Source organism: Pristiophorus japonicus, chromosome 26, assembly GCF_044704955.1.
Source record: "Pristiophorus japonicus isolate sPriJap1 chromosome 26, sPriJap1.hap1, whole genome shotgun sequence".
In the NCBI taxonomy this organism is placed as follows: Eukaryota; Metazoa; Chordata; class Chondrichthyes; family Pristiophoridae; genus Pristiophorus; species Pristiophorus japonicus.
Genome location: NC_092002.1, coordinates 6874161 through 6880160, shown reverse-complemented (window position 1 = coordinate 6880160; position 6000 = coordinate 6874161). Strand labels below are relative to the sequence as shown.

General features: G+C 50.9%; 1 protein-coding gene across 4 annotated transcripts in view; it reads left to right on the top strand.

Moving 5' to 3' along the window:
- Positions 1-6000, top strand: part of LOC139239150 (kinesin light chain 1-like) — a 151594-nt gene that overhangs the window by 49977 nt on the left and 95617 nt on the right. The window contains exon 1 of one of the 4 annotated variants that reach the window (XM_070867729.1): positions 1024-1151. The exons of the other annotated variants lie outside the window; for them this stretch is intronic. The gene's annotated coding sequence lies outside the window, so the exon portion shown is untranslated. Of the gene's footprint in view, positions 1-1023; positions 1152-6000 lie in introns of those variants that run through there. 4 annotated transcript variants of the gene reach the window in all.

The following is a 6000-nucleotide window of genomic DNA, read 5'->3' as shown; positions in this document are numbered from 1 at the left end:
TCTGTCTCTCCCCCCCCCCCTCTCTGTCTCTCCCCCCCCCCCTCTCTGTCTCCTCCTCTTCTCCCCCTCACTATGTCTCCTCCCCCTCGCTATGTCTCTTCCCCCTCCCCTCCCCTCCCTTCTCTCTCTATCTCTTGCCCCTCTCTCTATCTCTAGCTACATTGCGATGCAGAGAGTGAATCATGCTGCCTCTAGTACTACCCTGAGAACCCGCTGAACATAGAACTTTATAATGTAAATACAAATATGAACACCGAATGTATGACTTTAAAATGGAGACTGAAATCCATCGTCTCATCCTGGTCTAATTATCCATCCTCCACCTGCCTCACTCAGCTCTGTACAATGTCACGGGAGATCACCGTGTAACATCCGCAAATCCACAATAACAACAGAAGATGCTGGAGATACACAGCAGGTCCATCTGACTCTGTCAGAACTGAAACATCGAGCTGTCGTTTCTCTGTTGAGATGGCGACACACCCGTTGTGTATCTCCAGCATTTCCGTTTCACTGCCGATTTTGAGTTGTGGAAATGGTGCAGCCATCAGAAGGCACAGACTTTGACCCCCGCTGTTTCGGCTGGATTCAGGTAGAAGTCAACAACGTGCATTTATATAGCGTACTAAAACATCCCAAGGCGTTTCACAGGAGCGTTATGAGACAAACATTTGACACCGAGCCACATGAGATATTGGGACAGGTGATTAAAAGCTTGGTCCAAGAGGTGGGTTTAAAGGAGTAGAGAGAGTTAGAGAGGGAGTTCCAGAGCTTAGGGCCCAGGCAGCTGAAGGCACGGCTGCCAATGGTGGTGCGATGAAAATTGGGGAGGCTCAAGAGGGCAGAATTGAGGGAACGCAGAGATCTCGGAGGGTTGTGGGGTTGGAGGAGGTTACAAAGATGGGGAGGAGGTTACAGAGATAGAGAGGGGACGAGGACCATGAAGGGAGTTGAACTCTAGGAGGAGAATTTAAAATTTGAGTCCGCCTGCGTGAGCCAGTGTAGGTCATCAAGCTCGGGTGATGGGTGAACGAGTCTTGATGTGAGTTGGGACATGGGCAGCAGAGATTTGGACGAGCTGAAGTTTACGGAGGTTGGAGGGCCGACCAGGAGAGTTTGTGACCCATTAACAATGCAGGATCTCTTTGAAGGTGAGGAGGCTCTCAAGAGACACCCCTGTAGTATAAAGTATCTCTTGTCAATGCAGCAAAACCCTTCGAGACTGGGGAACTTGTCTGCTGTTTCCAGATGAGGTTGCAAGAGGCAGCAATTGTAAAGTTTGTGTCAGTGGTATTGGGTATCGGGTTATTATTTCGGGATGAGATGGGTGCAGTGCTTTTATCTTTGCTGGTAGCACGGTGCAGGACCTCCCCCTCCCAAACCACCCACCCTAGATCGTGAGACCTCTGCTGTCAGAGATAGTGTCGGTATGCATCATCGCACTTATTGTATACGCTCTCCTGGCCGGCCTCCCATCTTCCACCCTCCGTAAACTTGAGTTTGTCCAAAACTCGGCTGCTCATATCCTAACTCGCACCGAGTCCCGTTCACCCATCACCCCCTGTGCTCGCTGACCGACATTGGCTCCCGGTCCAGCAACGTCTCACATTTAACATTCTCATCCTTGTGTTCACATCCATCCACGACCTCATCACCTCGCTAACTCTATAACCTTCTCCAGCCCCACAACCCTCAGGTATCTCTGCGTTCCTCTAATTCTGGCCTCTCGTGCATCTCCGATTCCCTTCGCCCCACCATCGGCGGCCGTGCCTTCAGCTGCCTGGGCCCTGAGCTCTAGAACTCCCTGCCTAATTCTCGCCATGTGTCTCTCCTCTTTCAAGACACGACTGTTGGTCACCTGTTCTCATATCTGACAACGAGCCACAAATAGAGATTTTATGATGACGCTCTCTGTGAAGCGCCTTGGGGCATTAACGGCGCTGTATAAATGGAAGTTGCTGTTAAGTGAGATTCAAGTTTTGCTCAGGTTTGTGCATGCATGCAGGCACTTAAGTCCCTTTCATGACTGGAGGAGCTGTGCAGATCTTGTGCACACACAGTATCATCATAGGCAGTCCCTCGAAATCGAGGAAGACTTGCTTCCACTCAGGTGGCTGTACAGTCCAATACGAGAATTACAGTCTCTCACAGGTGGGACAGACAGTGGTTGAGGGTAAGGGAGGGTGGGACTGGATTGCCGCACGCTCCTTCCGCTGCCTGCGCTTGCTTTCTGCACGCTCTCGGCGACGAGACTCGAGGTGCTCAGCGCCCTCCCGGATGCACTTCCTCCACTTAGGGCAGTCTTTGGTCAGGGACTCCCAGGTGTCGGTGGGGATGTTGCACTTTATCAGGGAGGCTTTGAGGGTATCCTTGTAACGTTTCCTCTGCCCACCTTGGGCTCGCTTGCCATGTAGGAGTTCCGAGTAGAGCGCTTGCTTTGGAAGTCTTGTGTCAGGCATGCGGACGATGTGGCCCGCCCAACGGAGCTGGTCGAGTGTGGTCAGTGCTTCGATGCTGGGGATGTTGGCCGAGAACGCCGACGTTGGTGCGTCTATCCTCCCAGGGGCTTTGCAGGATCTTGTGGAGACATCGTTGGTGGTATTTCTCCAGTGATTTGGGGTGTCTACTGTAAAAGATCCACGTCTCTGAGCCACACAGGAGGGCGGTATCATTACAGGCCTGTAGACCATAAGCTTGGTGTCAGATTTGAGGGCCTGGTCTTCGAACACTCTCTTCCTCAGGCGACTGAAGGCTGCGCTGGCGCACTGGAGGCGGTGTTGGACCTTGTCGTCGATGCCTGCCCTCGCTGATACAGTATCACATTGTTGATGAAAGCACTGTACAGTATGAAAAGGGAAAATTCAGCATAATAGAAACAGGCGCTTATAACCGAACCACCCATTGAGATACGTGCTACCTCGAGTGCCTCACCCATATTTTCCCTTCCCTTTGTAACCTTCCAATCAAGAGAATGGCTGTGACTGAGTGTTGGTGCAAGGTGGGGCAGGCAAACAGTATAGATCTTCATACCACAAACCATTCTTTCTCACTGCCTCTGCAAAGCCCTTATTCTGGAAAATACTGCTTTGCAGATAGGGAAGGCTAATGTATAAAAGCAGCCTTGTCCACAAGGAGGAAGTGACATTGTTAAGGAGCACGGGGTAAAATTCTGCTTGTATTACCAGCTTTTTTTTTACATCCAATTTACATGCCTCTTTTTGACTATTTTACTGGTCGTTATCTGCAAGGCTGTGCTAGCTTGCTCACCGTTTAATCATGTCATTGCGACAAAGCTGTGAATGAGCATATAATTATATCTGTATATCAAATAAAAATAATAATTAGACCTTCAATGTCAGTACTTCTCTCGGCCCGAGAAGTTCTGCTTGTCGGCCAGTTTATGCAAGCTACTTTCTGACTTCACTGAACACTGAAAAAGAAAGCCACTGTTTAGCATGTGAGTAACATTAGCATATTTATTCCTTCATCGCTAACCTGCCATGGTGTCTCTCTCCCTCTCCCTCCCTCCCCCTCCCCCTCTCCCTCCCTCCCCCTCTCCCTCCCTCCCCCTCTCCCTCCCTCCCTCACTCCCGCCCCTCTCCCTCTCTCTCTCCCTCCCTCTCTCTCCCTCTCCCTCTCTCCCCCTCTCCCTCTCCCCCTCTCCCCCTCCCTCTCTCCCTCTCTCGCTCTCTCCCCCCCTCGCGCTCTCTCCCCCCCTCGCGCTCGCTCTCCCCCCCCACCCCTCGGGCTCACTCTCCCCCCCACCCCTCGCGCTCGCTCTTCCCCCCCCCCCTCCCCGGCTTTCCTTCTACCTGTGGCATTTTACTTGTTCTTTTGGGTTTGTGTTCCTCTCTTTTCTCCAGTTCAGGTTCAGCTGTAGAGCGTGATCTTGTCGATGGCTCTGTGTACTATTTAATGTGTAACTACTTCTTCTTCCATACGGTGGTAGCAAAGTAAATCAAACGTCAAATATCCAAGTGGGATATCCAGGCCAAAGCTTCCGGTGTAACAGCGTGGATATCTTGCAGGCTGCCTCTTGAGGTCAGTGCTCCATGATGCGCTCCAGGGTCTGATCTTCCACCTATGAAGGCGGCAGCATCGACAGTGACCGGTTCTGAGGCGGTTGCTGATTGTCCACTGTTTGCGAGGGAGGTTTGATCCTTCAGGTTGTACTGTGGGCTCCTCCATTAAGGAATCCATTCCGTGTATCGCAGTTCTTCCAAGCATTTCGCCGTCGGTCATCGAGGCTGAGGGGAGATCGCTGAAGGGCTTTGGCGACGGTCCAAAGTGACTTTCCAGATTTGAGACGGGTTGGTGGTAGGTTATTCAAGTCGGCCTGGATCGGCATGAATTTGCTGGTGTAGCGCTGTATTCTCTGCAGACTGCGTATTAGCGGCATAGATGTCGTGGTGCGATGTTTGCAACTGAGGCATACGGACCAGGAGGCTCCCATCTTCCTCCCTGCTCTCTGCTGAATTTGCTGATTTCAGCTGGGATGACGATCAGTGTTCCCTTTAATTTTACGTTGGGCGCGCAGCCTCTTCAGAATTCCGCGCAGGCGCGTTTTCTTTTTCCTGTTTAAAAGCTGGTGAGCCGACTGCGCGGGAGCTGCAGAGCGGTACCAAGCCACGCAGCTTAAAGGGAGCGTCGGTGACGCTAGCGGGTAACGTAGGGGGTGGGGGAGAGAAACAGACAGTTTTCGAGGTACTTGAGCACAGAAATCCAGGCTGACACTCTCCAGTGCAGTGCTGAGGGAGCGCTGCCCTGTCGGAGGTGCCGTCTTTTCAGATGAGACGTTAAACCGAGGCCCCGTCTGCGTGCTCAGGTGGACGTAAAAGGCACTATTCCGAAGAAGAGCAGGGGAGTTCTCCTCAGTGTCCTGGCCAATATTTATCTCTCAACCAACATCACGAAAAACAGATGATCTGGTCAATTATCATATTGCTGTTTGTGGGAGCTTGCTGTGCGCAAGTTGGCTGCCGCGTGTACCACATTACAACAGCGACGGCACTCCAAAAAGTACTTCGTTGGCTGTAAAGTGCATTTGGAAAGAGGTGACATGATAGGTCCAAGTCAGCATGGATTTGTGAAAGGGAAATCATGCTTGACAAATCTTCTGGAATTTTTTGAGGATGTTTCCAGTAGAGTGGATAAGGGAGAACCAGTTGATGTGGTATATTTGGACTTTCAGAAGGCGTTCGACAAGGTCCCACACAAGAGATTGATGTGCAAAGTTAGAGCACATGGGATTGGGGGTAGTGTACTGACATGGATTGAGAACTGGTTGTCAGACAGGAAGCAAAGATTAGGAGTAAATGGGTACTTTTCAGAATGGCAGGCAGTGACTAGTGGGGTATCGCAAGGTTCTGTGTTGGGGCCCCAGCTGTTTACACTGTACATTAATGATTTAGATGAGGGGATTAAATGTAGTATCTCCAAATTTGCGGATGACACTAAGTTGGGTGGCAGTGTGAGCTGCAAGGAGGATTCTGTGAGGCTGCAGAGCGACTTGGATAGGTTAGGTGAGTGGGCAAATGCATGGCAGATGAAGTATAATGTGGATATATGTGAGGTTATCCACTTTGGTGGTAAAAACAGAGAGACAGACTATTATCTGAATGGTGACAGATTAGGAAAAGGGGAGGTGCAAAGAGACCTGGGTGTCATGGTACATCAGTCATTGAAGGTTGGCATGCAGGTGCAGCAGGCGGTTAAGAAAGCAAATGGCATGTTGGCCTTCATAGCAAGGGGATTTGAGTACAGTGGCAGGGAGGTGTTGCTACAGTTGTACAGGGCATTGGTGAGGCCACACCTGGAGTATTGTGTACAGTTTTGGTCTCCTAACCTGAGGAAGGACATTCTTGCTATTGAGGGAGTGCAGCGAAGGTTCACCAGACTGATTCCCGGGATGGCGGGACTGACCTATCAAGAAAGACTGGATCAACTGGGCTTGTATTCACTGGAGTTCAGAAGAATGAGAGGGGACCTCATAGAAACATT